Genomic DNA, 17941 nt, shown 5'->3' with positions numbered 1-17941 from the left:
AGCGGCTTCTTATCAACACGATCGGCTCTGGGCCGGTTTAATTCTACGTATCTCTCTTAGCTGAGAGAAGAAAGATTTTTTAGCCGAGAGAATATCTTCCGTCAAAGTGATTGTTGATTCATAGATTCTAATAACCCCTTTTGCAGTTTATATGAAAGCTTTGATATCTGCTATGCAGATCTAGTTATTAGGCTTTTCGGTGAAAGGCTATTGTTTTTACTAAGATTAATATTATTAAGCTTTCATATTACATATGAAAGCTTATTGTTTCTGTTAAGATTATTATTAAGCTTTCATATTACATATGAAAGCTTATTGTTTCTGTTAAGATTATTAAGCTTTCATATTACATATGAAAGCTTATTGTTTCTGTTAAGATTATTATTGTTATTTTTTTTTTGTGTTTTGTCCACAAATCGGATTTCTCAGAATCTAACCATAGGATCGTTCTGAAACTTTTACCTATCCCCTCAAAAATGGGTGGTGGCTGTTGATTAAATATATTTTCAAAACGTTTTACGAATCCGAAATCACCGAATTTTACGAAGAAATGCATTTGACCTACAATGCTGTAACTTTGTGACTATTTGACCTATTTTACTAATTCTTTTTTCTTTGAGTATCTTGAAACATTTACTTCAAATCTGCAATTTCGGATTTTGGCATTTCGAAAATTCGTCGCTGTCATTTCGAACCGGAAGTTATTACCAATTTGACAACTTCTTTAATAGTTGTGCGATTTTCGTGAAATTTAGAATGTTAGTAGATCTTGCCAATGCGACTTCAATGATGTCCTTGGAAATTTTCTAAATTATCTCCCCTTGGTGAAATTAAGGATCAAAGTTTTCAAAAAAATCGTCGAAATATAGGTCAGAATGACCTAAAAAAAAAATTCGATACTAGACAAGTAATTACTGATTCGTACACAAAATATGGAGTTTGTCGATCGAACCGGAAGTGCCACCATCTTTAAACGTGAAAAATCAAAAAGGCTTTTTTGCTATTTTACTTACAGACTCGGGCGTCATATTTTCGGAATCCTGGAAGGAATACCTAAAAATCTATCGGATCAGAATTTTGATTTCGGTCACGTGATGGTCACCATTTTGAATTGAAAATGAAAAATAGAAGCAATTTGAAGGGCCGGGACTTTGGAACACAAGAACTCTCCTTCTAATTAAGCTAGAATGTTCAAACTTGGTGTAGGCGTTCACTAGGTCAATGTCATGATTGAGTTCAAAGATGAGCATTTTTTGCGTAGGGTAAGCAGAGATAAGCAAGCTGATTTGTTGATTCTTTAGTGCACGATGACATTGGTTATAATGAATGGAGGGCGATGAAACTCTTGTCAATCGAGAGGCTAATAGCTGGCCTGTTGTGTGAAATCATTGTATCATTTTTTGAAAATGTCCGGGGTAGCCGAAAAAAGGAGATCGAAATCCAAAAAGTCGTATTTTTACGATTTGGGGCATTTTTAGAGGTCGTGTAAAGTAAAATAAAGCATGCATATACATATATTATTGATATTAAATATATCATATAAAAAACTAAACAATGAATCAGCTGTCATTGACAGATTTTATATTATAAGCATGGTCAGTGGAAGGTCAGCGTATTGTCTAACTTGAACTCACTGACTCCGTAACATTATTGTGGGTATGGTATAAGCTGAATTTGATGAGATGCACATATCTCGTATGACTATTTGTTACTTACAGTGTTAGACTTTGTCGTAACGTTACGGTCTCCATTCATCAAATCGTCGTTGGGGCTATAATACGATTTTGAATCAAGTTATTTATCACTGAGGGACTCAAAATTAGGTTTGATGTAGCTCTGCTCATTTACAGTGGCGAATTTAACGGGCTCATGGGTTCCAGCTCCCTCCTCTAGAAATTTCACAGCACCCGCCTGGATTTTGGCTAATTTTGTGGCAGAATTTTATTTTTCTGGGGGAGGTACTTCTAAATGGCTCCGACACAAGTGCCTGAAATGCCATGAAATCACGTTTTCGGCCTCCAATTAAAATTTCTTAGCGGGAGCGCGTATGGGTCTTTAGCAGTGAGAGGAAACCGGAGTGCCCGGAGGAAACCCACGAGGTTGAGAAGACGCCTCTATCTCCATGCCACATACGCTCACACCTGGGATCAAAGCCACAGCCACAAGCCAGAGGTGACCGACCAGCTAGAGGTCGAAGCGCGGCACTCTAGGCCATCCCAACCCCCCTTTCTTGTACAGACCTGTGCATGTGTAGTCAATGTGAAAATGAAAAAAAAACTGTTAAAGAGACCGAATTTGATGTTAATACATTTAGTGACAGTGATGATGATAATGAAGATTAACTTTGATGACATTTGATGTGCAGAGTAACTGTTTAATTTTGATTTTCAATGATTGTTTCACTTTAATAAATAATTTCACAACTGTTCATCCTGTTTTCTAACCTTTCCCTTCATTCCAGCCCAGATACACAATTATTTTTTTTAACTTATATCTACATGTATGTTTGTAATTTGACCATTAATCATATCCTAAATAAAATTCACAGCTACATGTACAGTTGTAAAAATACTGTAGTGGCTAATTGAAAGGGAACATGTATGTGGGTTTAGAATGTTTATCTTAGTGGAAAAAAATCATGTGGTTCAATGCTTATAAAGTGCTACTGATCTCCATTATTTCAAAAGCATATCACTCAACTACTGTCAAACATATCCCCTGGCTAGAATATGCTACAAATCGACTCTAGCATGTTCCATACAAGCGATAATTTCTGAGCAAACATCCAACAACCAACCCTAACAGGCCCTTGAGATCCAACAAACAAAATAATTATTGGGCTTGTTTGCCCACACCTGGTCTTATGATTCATACAAGACCTGATAGTCTATCAATTACAGGCATTTGACAGAAAGGGAGATAATTCTTTTTTACCGTTAATGGATTTCCACAATTCTTTATTCACCCATGACATTTGTGTTTTGAGCATTTTTATTTACATCAAAATCTGTCCAATAAACTGTTCATTGCCAAGGATGAAGGCATGAGGTGTTTTACCAACTATTTAATTTTATGTCAACTTCAGAATTGTTAGTACACAAATAGCATTTATTTGACAATTTTGACGAATTTCATCTGGCCCTAAATCAATAAATTGCAAACATTTTGCTTGGAACTCCCAGATTTTGTCTTCCTGGCATCATAAGCTTTCCAAAAATGTATAGTTTTTCTTTTATGGAAGACCATGTAGCGGAGTTGTGTTTCTAAGCTAGCTAGAAATTTTGGCTGCAGGCCTACACCTCCCAAGCTAAATTTCCCTCATGTCATCCTGTATAGCAAAGGCATATGCCTGTCTTAATTAACCCAGTACTAAACACAATTTACTTGTTTAATTTTTCCAGCATTTTTCAGGATAGCTGATGGGATGCGGGTCAAGTTATGCCACTTGTCTATTTAATTATTTACCAGTGAAAAATCGAATTAACTTCACCAAATTTTTACTCATTATAATGATTTTTTTTTTCTGTTCATATTATTTCTATGACATGTGACAGTGACTGTGAATATGAAAGCTTTAATATCTGCTTAGCAGATCTAGTTATTGTTATTTTTTTTTTGTGTTTTGTCCACAAATCGGATTTCTCAGAATCTAACCATAGGATCGTTCTGAAACTTTTACCTATCCCCCCAAAAATGGGTGGTGGCTGTTGATTAAATATATTTTCAAAACGTTTTACGAATCCGAAATCACCGAATTTTACGAAGGAATGCATTTGACCTACAATGCTGTAACTTTGTGACTATTTGACCTAGTTTACTAATTCTTTTTTCTTTGAGTATCTTGAAACATTTACTTCAAATCTGCAATTTCGGATTTTGGCATTTCGAAAATTCGTCGCTGTCATTTCGAACCGGAAGTTATTACCAATTTGACAACTTCTTTAATAGTTGTGCGATTTTCGTGAAATTTAGAATGTTAGTAGATCTTGCCAATGCGACTTCAATAATGTCCTTGGAAATTTTCTAAATTATCTCCCCTTGGTGAAATTAAGGATCAAAGTTTTCAAAAAAATCGTCGAAATATAGGTCAGAATGACCTAAAAAAAAAATTCGATACTAGACAAGTAATTACTGATTCGTACACAAAATATGGAGTTTGTCGATCGAACCGGAAGTGCCACCATCTTTAAACGTGAAAAATCAAAAAGGCTTTTTTGCTATTTTACTTACAGACTCGGGCGTCATATTTTCGGAATCCTGGAAGGAATGCCTAAAAATCTATCGGATCAGAATTTTGATTTCGGTCACGTGATGGTCACCATTTTGAATTGAAAATGAAAAATAGAAGCAATTTGAAGGGCCGGGACTTTGGAACACAAGAACTCTACTTCTAATTAAGCTAGAATGTTCAAACTTGGTGTAGGCGTTCACTAGGTCAATGTCATGATTGAGTTCAAAGATGAGCATTTTTTGCCTAGGGTAAGCAGAGATAAGCAAGCTGATTTGTTGATTCTTTAGGGCACGATGACATTGGTTATAATGAATGGAGGGCGATGAAACTCTTGTCAATCGAGAGGCTAATAGCTGGCCTGTTGTGTGAAATCATTGTATCATTTTTTGAAAATGTCCGGGGTAGCCGAAAAAAGGAGATCGAAATCCAAAAAGTCGTATTTTTACGATTTGGGGCATTTTTAGAGGTCGTGTAAAGTAAAATAAAGCATGCATATACATATATTATTGATATTAAATATATCATATAAAAAACTAAACAATGAATCAGCTGTCATTGACAGATTTTATATTATAAGCATGGTCAGTGGAAGGTCAGCGTATTGTCTAACTTGAACTCACTGACTCCGTAACATTATTGTGGGTATGGTATAAGCTGAATTTGATGAGATGCACATATCTCGTATGACTATTTGGTACTTACAGTGTTAGACTTTGTCGTAACGTTACGGTCTCCATTCATCAAATCGTCGTTGGGGCTATAATACGATTTTGAATCAAGTTATTTATCACTGAGGGACTCAAAATTAGGTTTGATGTAGCTCTGCTCATTTACAGTGGCGAATTTAACGGGCTCATGGGTTCCAGCTCCCTCCTCTAGAAATTTCACAGCACCCGCATGGATTGTGGCTAATTTTGTGGCAGAATTTTATTTTTCTGGGGGAGGTATTTCTAAATGGCTCCGACACAAGTGCCTGAAATGCCATGAAATCACGTTTTCGGCCTCCAATTAAAATTTCTTAGCGGGAGAACCCCCTGACCCGACCCCCTTGCGGGGCTTCACGGTCGGTATCAGCCCCCCTCCCCACCACCATGGTTAATCCGGCGTTGATGTTCCCTCTTGTGCAGCTGCAAAAGAATGTACAAGTTCATTGCCTCATTGTCAAAGATCCCACTTTTCTACCCCAGTTCGGGTAATGAGGTCGAGCGTATATTGTATAGGGGATATTAAACAAGCAAACAGTATGGCTGATGTCTCCCGCCAAAACCCCAAAGTAAAAGATGACACATTAATTAATCGCACTTTCATATTTTTTTCAAAAGTATCGAGCAATCAAACTATACTGTAAATTTCATCACTCTCTGTCAGATAGAAATCAAGGTTATCTTGTCCCAAAGCATCGACCAATGAAATTGCCAAGCTGTAGCTCAAAATGTTCAGTCAAGACCTGATGAACATCTACACCAAGTTTAAACATTCTAGCTCAATTAAAAGCTGGGTTGTTATGTTCCAGTACTTCATTATAACCAAAGTTATCATAACCCAAAGCATCAACCAATTCAAAGTCCCGGCCAATCAAGTTGCTTTGCTTATCCTGACTAAGAGAATGCTCATTGTCGAACTTGGTCAAGGTAATATGGTCAAGGTACTAATGTAATGAAACTATACACAAAGTTTCATCAAATTGCTTATCTCTGCTTACCCATTTTAATAGTCCCCTGCCAATCGAAAAGCCCCCCGACCCACCCACTCCACTCCCGTGTAATACATTAGGTTATAATTGTGTTACAAACGTATCACAAGGAGCATTTGAATATTCTCTCTGAGGCATCTGATACCAGTTGTCATTGAGGTGTTCACACAGCCAACTCATTTTTGTTTGTTTGTGTTATCTTTATTCAGTATAAATCAACTAATACAAATGAAAAAAAGTACTTGGTTTAATGAGATTATCTTTTGAGAGTTGGTCATACAGGTATCACTAATCATAATTGCTCTTAACTTCAAATATATACACGATTATGTGTATTCTAAATATCAAATAAAACAATGATGATTTCTTTACAATAGCAGTACAAAAAATTTATTCGCAATATTTTCCTTTGATCAGTTGATCAAAAACCTGATTATATTTACAATATATTCTAGGTCTTTGCTCTTTATTCCATTGGTTCAAAATATGATAAAAGAGGCTTATCAAAAAGTTTATATCATGTAGTCTTATATAACAAATAGAACAATGACATACAAGATGTTTCAAATCATAATCTATTTGCATTATTTATTTCAATAATTTGACCTGTGATATTCATGTATAAAGCAAAATAGTAAACATTGAATTTCATTCACTTTTATGTATAATATAGTATTAAACCGGTTAATTATTGTATACAACATTTATTTAATTTCATAGCAACATTTTATACTATTGTATTCATTGTAGTTTTTTGTCATTATTAGCCCAGTCCGTGCATAGCATTATGATGTGAAATCCCATTTCATTTCAATTATAATAGTCTTCATCTAGAAACAATATTACTATTTATATTGGTATGTTACTACCAAGATATAACAATAAAATTAGCAAAAGTATGTATAAATTAATAAAGTTCTCTTTAGTATCTTTCATGAATAGTCAATTGTTCAATACCATTATTTCTCTTCACCTCATGCAAATAAATTGAAATGGGATTTAATGTTCAACTGTTTTACTTCACAACTTACATAAATCATTTGGTGATAAAGAAACATACATTTCTAGTATTTTTTTAACATAGTGTACTATACTATGCATCATTATATAGAAGACATATGAATGAATAAACAAAAATATGGCAAAATGAACAACATGAGAATGATTGTAGAAGTATAAGAACAAAGCAATTGTTTAATATTAAAAATATTTGATTTTCTTCTATTTTAAAGTTACATCCTTTACATTTGTATTTATACATTGTATGCAAAACATAATTAGAGAGAAATGGGTTTAACGTCCACTCAACACAAACAAGGTCATTTCGGGACTAACATATGGTTTAATAGTTCACAGCTACATGTACAGTTGTAAAAATACTGTAGTGGCTAATTGAAAGGGAACATGTATGTGGGTTTAGAATGTTTATCTTAGTGGAAAAAAATCATGTGGTTCAATGCTTATAAAGTGCTACTGATCTCCATTATTTCAAAAGCATATCACTCAACTACTGTCAAACATATCCCCTGGCTAGAATATGCTACAAATCGACTCTAGCATGTTCCATACAAGCGATAATTTCTGAGCAAACATCCAACAACCAACCCTAACAGGCCCTTGAGATCCAACAAACAAAATAATTATTGGGCTTGTTTGCCCACACCTGGTCTTATGATTCATACAAGACCTGATAGTCTATCAATTACAGGCATTTGACAGAAAGGGAGATAATTCTTTTTTACCGTTAATGGATTTCCACAATTCTTTATTCACCCATGACATTTGTGTTTTGAGCATTTTTATTTACATCAAAATCTGTCCAATAAACTGTTCATTGCCAAGGATGAAGGCATGAGGTGTTTTACCAACTATTTAATTTTATGTCAACTTCAGAATTGTTAGTACACAAATAGCATTTATTTGACAATTTTGACGAATTTCATCTGGCCCTAAATCAATAAATTGCAAACATTTTACTTGGAACTCCCAGATTTTGTCTTCCTGGCATCATAAGCTTTCCAAAAATGTATAGTTTTTCTTTTATGGAAGACCGTGTAGCGGAGTTGTGTTTCTAAGCTAGCTAGAAATTTTGGCTGCAGGCCTACACCTCCCAAGCTAAATTTCCCTCATGTCATCCTGTATAGCAAAGGCATATGCCTGTCTTAATTAACCCAGTACTAAACACAATTTACTTGTTTAATTTTTCCAGCATTTTTCAGGATAGCTGATGGGATGCGGGTCAAGTTATGCCACTTGTCTATTTAATTATTTACCAGTGAAAAATCGAATTAACTTCACCAAATTTTTACTCATTATAATGATTTTTTTTTTTCTGTTCATATTATTTCTATGACATGTGACAGTGACTGTGAATATGAAAGCTTTAATATCTGCTTAGCAGATCTAGTTAAGCTTTCATATTACATATGAAAGCTTATTGTTTCTGTTAAGATTATTATTGTTATTTTTTTTTTGTGTTTTGTCCACAAATCGGATTTCTCAGAATCTAACCATAGGATCGTTCTGAAACTTTTACCTATCCCCCCAAAAATGGGTGGTGGCTGTTGATTAAATATATTTTCAAAACGTTTTACGAATCCGAAATCACCGAATTTTACGAAGGAATGCATTTGACCTACAATGCTGTAACTCTGTGACTATTTGACCTATTTTACTAATTCTTTTTTCTTTGAGTATCTTGAAACATTTACTTCAAATCTGCAATTTCGGATTTTGGCATTTCGAAAATTCGTCGCTGTCATTTCGAACCGGAAGTTATTACCAATTTGACAACTTCTTTAATAGTTGTGCGATTTTCGTGAAATTTAGAATGTTAGTAGATCTTGTCAATGCGACTTCAATGATGTCCTTGGAAATTTTCTAAATTATCTCCCCTTGGTGAAATTAAGGATCAAAGTTTTCAAAAAAATCGTCGAAATATAGGTCAGAATGACCTAAAAAAAAATTCGATACTAGACAAGTAATTACTGATTCGTACACAAAATATGGAGTTTGTCGATCGAACCGGAAGTGCCACCATCTTTAAACGTGAAAAATCAAAAAGGCTTTTTTGCTATTTTAATTACAGACTCGGGCGTCATATTTTCGGAATCCTGGAAGGAATACCTAAAAATCTATCGGATCAGAATTTTGATTTCGGTCACGTGATGGTCACCATTTTGAATTGAAAATGAAAAATAGAAGCAATTTGAAGGGCCGGGACTTTGGAACACAAGAACTCTCCTTCTAATTAAGCTAGAATGTTCAAACTTGGTGTAGGCGTTCACTAGGTCAATGTCATGATTGAGTTCAAAGATGAGCATTTTTTGCCTAGGGTAAGCAGAGATAAGCAAGCTGATTTGTTGATTCTTTAGGGCACGATGACATTGGTTATAATGAATGGAGGGCGATGAAACTCTTGTCAATCGAGAGGCTAATAGCTGGCCTGTTGTGTGAAATCATTGTATCATTTTTTATTCGAATTTCTCCTTTGATGTTTTCCGTGCCGACAAGGTTGTTTTCGAGTTTAGCTGGATTTGACTTCGCGCATGCGCTACGCTGGAACCAAAGGTACCATGAGTACTAAATTCCGGCGAGCAACTTTTCACGTTGGTACCTAGGTACCCTGAAAATTTCAAGGTGATACCTGCATTCGTTCAAGTCGTTTGTTCTTGTCACCTGCCTTTCGTCGTTTTTTTTCTAAGTCAATTTACGGCTTCCATGAGGGGAAAAAAGTGGAATTTCGCCGTGACACCGGCACCGATTGTCCGAAAACCATGAAATTTGGACACAATACGTCCATTACCACCCCGGACTCTGTGCCTTACCCCCATTTTGATCCCATTAAAAAAAAGAGTTTTAGCAAAAAAACGATTTTCGGAATTTAATATTGGTTTTAACCCTGTACCCAGACAAGATATAGATATTATTATAATCCCTATGAAATATTTTAATTATTTACTGCTATAATATGAATTATCACTTATTCCCCGTTAAATAAATATCGGTCACCGGGTGCAGCTGTACAACTTCAAGGACCCTGGCTTCAAGTCAATTTACGGCTTCCATGAGGGGAAAAAAGTGGAATTTCGCCGTGACACCGGCACCGATTGTCCGAAAACCATGAAATTTGGACACAATACGCCCATTACCACCCCGGACTCTGTGCCTTACTCCCATTTTGATCCGATTAAAAAAAAAAAAGTTTTAGCAAAAAAACCATTTTCGGAATTTAATATTGGTTTTAATTAATTTTGAAATTGCAAATGCAAAGAGATTTTATCGCCTCTTCCGTATGTGATAGGTACTGGTACTATACACATTATCCTTAAAAGACAATTTTTTAAAATGACCGTAACGATGTATCGACACTAGAAACCGAAATCGCCTATTTTGACCTTTTTTGACTGCTGAGGCATCCAAATCTCTGGAATTTCTAGCGGTTGGCTGCGCCGCGATGATATTTTTCACATACTAAATTGAGAAAAATCCTCAGATATCAAGAACAATAAAAATTCGATAAAATACGGCAATTTTTTAAGCAAAAAACCTTTGATTGTTAGGGGCGGGTTTTGAATTTATTTTGAACGTTCTCGGAATCCAACACTCTTCTATTTTTAATATGTGATAGCTAGAATCCCAAGGTACATTCTGTGCATATTTGAAGGCAATCGGAGCACAGGAACGTTGCCTGGGCAGAGCAAATCAAAGGCTTCTTCGTCTTATGACCTTAAACACTGCGTATAAATTTAAAGTCAATCGGATATTAACAGCAAAAGGGGGGCGACGACAATATACGACCACATTTCAATGTGGGCCTATAAAAAGTAAATCATTGCCAATAGAAAAGACCCACCTTTCCCCCAACAACAACCATGTAATGCACTAGCTATAATGGGGATTTTTCTGGAACACAGCGAAATGGGTCTTTTAAAATGTTCACAAGTGTATCACAAGGAGGGTTTGCTTCTTCTCTATGGGACACCCGATACCACTTCTCAACGAGGAATTCAGTCACACAGCCAACACCATTTTGTATGTTTGTGTAATCTTTATTCAGTATAAATCAAGTAATACAAATAAAAAAATACTTGGATTGATGAAAACATAATTTTTGAGAGTTATTCATACATGTAGCATAATTGTTCTTATTTAAAAAATGTACATGATTACATGTTTGTCATAAACAGCATTAAATAAACAATCATGTTTCTTCACGATAACAGTAACAGTATAACAATTGTATGAAATATATTTTCCTTTATATTTTTTTATTTTTAGAAAGGCCACTTCCTTGGTTTAAAATATATCATAAATTGTAGTTATCTAACATATACTTCCATGTATGTTTATCTAACAGATTACCACGTCGCCTTATCTAACAGAGAGTAAATGGTATACAATATCAAATTATAATCTACCAGCATTACTTGTTTCAGTAATTTAATCGTGTGTTATTCTTGTATTTAAGTGAGAAGAGTGAATAAACTATCATGGGTTGAAACAAATATATTGGAGTAGAAATAAACATTGTATATTGGTTTGCAAATAAATAATTGGTACAGATAATGCAATGTCATACAACATACTTTTTGGATTCGGTACAAATACAACCTTTTTATCATCAATGAAAATAATGTGATTTCAAAGTAACGATGAATAAAAAAACATTGCTTATATAAAGTACATGTAATTGGGTTCATTTAATTCACTTTGTATCTATAATATACATGTAGTATTAAACAATAAATATATTGATTAATGCCAATTCTATACAAATCTCATAGTTGTATTCATGTTTTCTTTACCATAACAAGAAACAGTACAACAGATTTAGTAACAATATATTCCTTTCTACATCCGTCAGAGTGGTTGATGATTCATAGATTCTAATAACCCCTTTTGAAGTTTATATGAAAGCTTTGATATCTGCTATGCAGATCTAGTTGTTATTTTTTTTGTGTGTTTTGTCCACAAATCGGATTTCTCAGAATCTAACCATAGGATCGTTCTGAAACTTTTACCTATCCCCCCAAAAATGGGTGGTGGCTGTTGATTAAATATATTTTCAAAACGTTTTACGAATCCGAAATCACCGAATTTTACGAAGGAATGCATTTGACCTACAATGCTGTAACTCTGTGACTATTTGACCTATTTTACTAATTCTTTTTTCTTTGAGTATCTTGAAACATTTACTTCAAATCTGCAATTTCGGATTTTGGCATTTCGAAAATTCGTCGCTGTCATTTCGAACCGGAAGTTATTACCAATTTGACAACTTCTTTAATAGTTGTGCGATTTTCGTGAAATTTAGAATGTTTGTAGATCTTGCCAATGCGACTTCAATGATGTCCTTGGAAATTTTCTAAATTATCTTCCCTTGGTGAAATTAAGGATCAAAGTTTTCAAAAAAATCGACGAAATATAGGTCAGATTGCCTTGAAATTTTTTTTCTGTACTAGCTAAGACAGTACTGATGAGTACACAAAATATGGAGTTTGTCGAGCAAACCGGAAGTGCCACCATCTCAAAATGTGAAAAGTCCATACGGCTTTTGCAATATTTTACTTAAAGACATAAGAGTTACATTTTCTGAATGCTTGAAGGAAAGCCTAAAAATCTATCGGTTTAGAATTTTGATTTAGGTCAACTGATGGACGCCATTTTGAAATGAAAATGAAAATTAGTGAAAAATCCACATTTATGGGCTTGAAAACATACACAATTGGTCGTCGCTCAGAGAATCTGTCTCCTATTACCGAAATTAATACATTTGAGGATAGCCTGGATCATGGTCGAATGTTTGGTATTTGAATATTTCAAAAATTCGAATTTCTCCTTTGATGTTTTCCGTGCCGACAAGGTTGTTTTCGAGTTTAGCTGGTTTTGATTTCGCGCATGCGCTACACAGGAACCAACGGTACCATGAGTACTAAATTCCGGCGAGCAACTTTTCACGTTGGTACCTAGGCACCCTGAAAATTTCAAGGTGATACCTGCATTCGTTCAAGTCGTTTGTTCTTGTCACCTGCCTTTCGTCGTTTTTTTTTTCTAAGTCAATTTACGGCTTCCATGAGGGGAAAAAAGTGGAATTTCGCCGTGACACCGGCACCGATTGTCCGAAAACCATGAAATTTGGACACAATACGCCCATTACCACCCCGGACTCTGTGCTTTACCCCCATTTTGATCCCATTAAAAAAAAAGAGTTTTAGCAAAAAAACGATTTTCGGAATTTAATATTGGTTTTAACCCTGAAATACCCAGACATGATATATTATTATAATCCCTATGAAATATTTTAATTATTTACTGCTATAATATGAATTATCACTTATTCCCCGTTAAATAAATATCGGTCACCTGGTGCCGCTGTACAACTTAAAGGACACTGGCCTCAAGTCAATTTACGGAGAGAGAGAGAGAGAGAAATGGGGTTTAACGTCCACTCGACACAAACTAGGTCATTTCGGGACCAACATATGGTTTAATTTTATTTCAATAATTCGCTTGCGCGTAGGGGTCTTTAGCAGTGGAAGGAAACCGGAGGACCCGGAGAAAACCCACAAGGTTGGACAGGCGACCCTACTCCTTGCGTCAATTTACGGCTTCCGTGAGGGGAAAAAAGTGGAATTTCGCCGTGACACCGGCACCGATTGTCCGAAAACCATGAAATTAGGACACAATACGCCCATTACCACCCCTGACTCTGTGCTTTACCCCCATTTTGATCACATTAAAAAGAAAAGAGTTTTAGCAAAAAAACGATTTTCGGAATTTAATATTGGTTTTAATTAATTTTGAAATTGGAAATGCAAAGAGATTTTATCGCCTCTTCCGTATGTGATAGGTATTGGTACTATACACATTATCCTTAAAAGACAATTTTTTAAACTGACCGTAAATATGCATCGACACTAGAAACCGAAATCGCCTATTTTGACCTATTTTGACTGCTGGGGTATCTTTCCGTACGTGACAAGGAGTAGGTCACCCGTACAACCTGTGTATTTTTTCAGGATCACCCGGTTTCCCCCCACTGCTAGACCCCTACGCGCAAGCGAATTATTGAAATAAAATTGAACCATACGTTAGTCCCGAAATGACCTAGTTTGTGTCGAGTGGTCGATCAACCCCATTTCGCTCTCTCAATTTTAGCACTCCTAACTCTAAAACTAAATGCAAGGAACGGGCCTATTTACAGAGGTCACAATTTTAACCTACATGCACACCTACATGATATACATATTATTATAATCCCTATGGGATATTTTAATTATTTACTGTTATAATATGAATTATCACTTATTCCCCGTTGAATAAATATCGGTCACCGGGTGCAGCTATACAACTTCAAGGACCTTGGCCTCAAGTGCATGGGACCAACTCTACATTTTCTGAAATGTCAATAAAAGCCCTGGAATGATTTCATTTAAAAAAAATAATCAGAAAGTAAATCTAGTTTTATTTATATGCTATTTGTTGCCAGAAAATATATTTTGTTACGAGTCTAATTCAAATTTAAAAATAAACAATGGGTCTGAGGCATATTTTATTGATATATAGAAATTAATGCAGTGTTCTCATTATGTGATAAAAGAGTGCCAGAAATGTCTCGAAATTCAGCCATTTGTGTATTTAGTATATCAAGTATATGCGTGTATTACAAAGCTCTGATTTGTGTGATTTGTGTACACCCCGCCCCCCCCCCCCTCCTCGTGTCACTATCATGTACATATCAATTCTGCTGCCAACCCACCCACGCGAACATGACTAAATTATGAAACATTGTCTAGTCGTTTGTATGTTACGACAAAACGAGGCCAGCGTGGCTCATTTGCTGCAGAACGGAAGGCCTTGCAAGGATTAGTGTCTAGTCGTTTGGATGGTACGAAAACCCGAGGTCAAAGTGGTTCCCCGTTGGCAGTGGTGAAGTATGGAAGGCCTAGCAAGGATCTGGGTCTAGTCGTTTCGATGGGACGAAAAACGCCCGTCCCCTCGTCCATGGTACAAGGATTAGTGCCTAGTCGCTTGGATGGTATGCAAAACAGAGGTCCCCGTTCTCTCCCTTTGTCTGTGGTTCTTGACCGAAGGCCCGACAACTAACTTTGCGTGCAGTTTTTTAGGTAGGACGAAAAATCGAAATCCTGTGTGCATATTGGCGTCCACGAAAAATAACCCTTTGCATTTGGAATTTTATGCACCCACCCCACCCTCGAACAACGCTTAACATAACATTTTGTTTTCACTACCTACATTGTAAAATTTGTTTGATTTCAGATGACTTAGCCCCGGTTTTTCACAGTGAAAGATTTTGATGAAACTTGACATGCATGTTTATAACCCAAAGATATGGTTCCTTTCGATATTTGCGCATATCGAATCGTAACTTCATGAATTATGGTCCCTGATTGTAAGAAAAATCACTTTATATTTCGCGTGTTCTCTATCTATCTCTCGGAAATGGAATATGGAAATACACAAGCTAGGTAGTGTATTACAGGTTGGTGGTGGTGGGGATGAGGTCTTCTATTTGCAATGATTTTTTGACTACAAAATATACGCTCTAACTCATTACTCAAACTACAGCAAAAAAAAAGCGGAACGGAAACCCGATTTTATATATTCTTACAATAGCAACGCACTTCGGGATTAACTTAGAAATGGTTCCACTACTGATATCTTCCGCCTTACTCCTGCCACAGTAGTGGCTTGTCCTACGGAGTTCCTTTCCGCAAGTTTTTTTTAGTCAAATGACTACAAAAAGGTTACTGGCCTATGTATAGCTCCCTTAATTTACACATAAACTGACCTAAAACTGCACTGCACATATAATAAACCAATTCCCATTGAAATAAAGGTGAAGCCGTACCGCATAATTATATGATTTGATGAAACCCAACTGCTACCTGAAGTTTCTCGCCTATCGAAGTTATAATATCCGCCGGTGTCATGGCGGCTCGCACATTATAAGAATCATTGCTTTGAAAATGTAGAACGCATTAACACAAAGAAAAACTGATGGGTAACTAGTTTAGTGGTCCAGTCTTCACTATAATTTGTGATAGAATTACTTATTTAAAAAAAACTGAATGATGTAAAAATAAAAATGGTTGGAGTGCCCAAGTTTAGATTTGTCGTTGATTTCATAAAGATGTTAGGATATAGAACGTTAAATACTGTGTGATTCAACATGGCTGCCGAGGGGTTTAATATGATATAAGTACGAAATACATGTACATGTAGTACCAAATGGTTTATATGTATGAGAGTCAAGGTTTGGACTAAATGTCTTGGGGAAGTAGGGGGCGACTAGCATGTGCCTCTCTTTAGTGGACCGATGTGAGATTGCCCATTGTATTAACTGGACGGGTAGGCCTATTCACCTTCAGTTATGTGTCAATGTCAAATAAGCGGCTTCGTATCAACACGGTCGGCTCTGGGCCGGTTTAATTCTACGTATCTCTCTTAGCTGAGAGAAAAAAGATTTTTTAGCCCAGAGAATATCTTCCGTCAGAGTGGTTGTTGATTCATAGATTCTAATAACCCCTTTTGAAGTTTATATGAAAGCTTTGATATCTGCTATGCAGATCTAGTTAAGCTTTCATATTACATATGAAAGCTTATTGTTTCTGTTAAGATTATTATTGTTATTTTTTTTTTGTGTTTTGTCCACAAATCGGATTTCTCAGAATCTAACCATAGGATCGTTCTGAAACTTTTACCTATCCCCCCAAAAATGGGTGGTGGCTGTTGATTAAATATATTTTCAAAACGTTTTACGAATCCGAAATCACCGAATTTTACGAAGGAATGCATTTGACCTACAATGCTGTAACTTTGTGACTATTTGACCTATTTTACTAATTCTTTTTTCTTTGAGTATCTTAAAACATTTACTTCAAATCTGCAATTTCGGATTTTGGCATTTCGAAAATTCGTCGCTGTCATTTCGAACCGGAAGTTATTACCAATTTGACAACTTCTTTAATAGTTGTGCGATTTTCGTGAAATTTAGAATGTTAGTAGATCTTGCCAATGCGACTTCAATGATGTCCTTGGAAATTTTCTAAATTATCTCCCCTTGGTGAAATTAAGGATCAAAGTTTTCAAAAAAATCGTCGAAATATAGGTCAGAATGACCTAAAAAAAAATTCGATACTAGACAAGTAATTACTGATTCGTACACAAAATATGGAGTTTGTCGATCGAACCGGAAGTGCCACCATCTTTAAACGTGAAAAATCAAAAAGGCTTTTTTGCTATTTTATTTACAAACTCGGGCGTCATATTTTCGGAATCCTGGAAGGAATGCCTAAAAATCTATCGGATCAGAATTTTGATTTCGGTCACGTGATGGTCACCATTTTGAATTGAAAATGAAAAATAGAAGCAATTTGAAGGCCGGGACTTTGGAACACAAGAACTCTCCTTCTAATTAAGCTAGAATGTTCAAACTTGGTGTAGGCGTTCACTAGGTAAATGTCATGATTGAGTTCAAAGATGAGCATTTTTTGCCTAGGGTAAGCAGAGATAAGCAAGCTGATTTGTTGATTCTTTAGGGCACGATGACATTGGTTATAATGAATGGAGGGCGATGAAACTCTTGTCAATCGAGAGGCTAGTAGCTGGCCTGTTGTGTGAAATCATTGTATCATTTTTTGAAAATGTCCGGGGTAGCCGAAAAAAGGAGATCGAAATCCAAAAAGTCGTATTTTTACGATTTGGGGCATTTTTAGAGGTCGTGTAAAGTAAAATAAAGCATGCATATACATATATTATTGATATTAAATATATCATATAAAAAACTAAACAATGAATCAGCTGTCATTGACAGATTTTATATTATAAGCATGGTCAGTGGAAGGTCAGCGTATTGTCTAACTTGAACTCACTGACTCCGTAACATTATTGTGGGTATGGTATAAGCTGAATTTGATGAGATGCACATATCTCGTATGACTATTTGGTACTTACAGTGTTAGACTTTGTCGTAACGTTACGGTCTCCATTCA

General features: G+C 35.7%; 1 protein-coding gene across 2 annotated transcripts in view; it reads right to left on the bottom strand.

Moving 5' to 3' along the window:
* The window catches only part of LOC126820260 (uncharacterized), a 251463-nt gene that overhangs the window by 143220 nt on the left and 90302 nt on the right, over positions 1-17941 (bottom strand). The window lies entirely within an intron of this gene.

This window comes from Patella vulgata, chromosome 5 (genome assembly GCF_932274485.2).
Source record: "Patella vulgata chromosome 5, xgPatVulg1.2, whole genome shotgun sequence".
In the NCBI taxonomy this organism is placed as follows: domain Eukaryota; kingdom Metazoa; phylum Mollusca; class Gastropoda; family Patellidae; genus Patella; species Patella vulgata.
The sequence above is the reverse complement of the archived record's forward strand: the minus strand, read 5'-3'. Positions and strand labels throughout refer to the sequence as shown.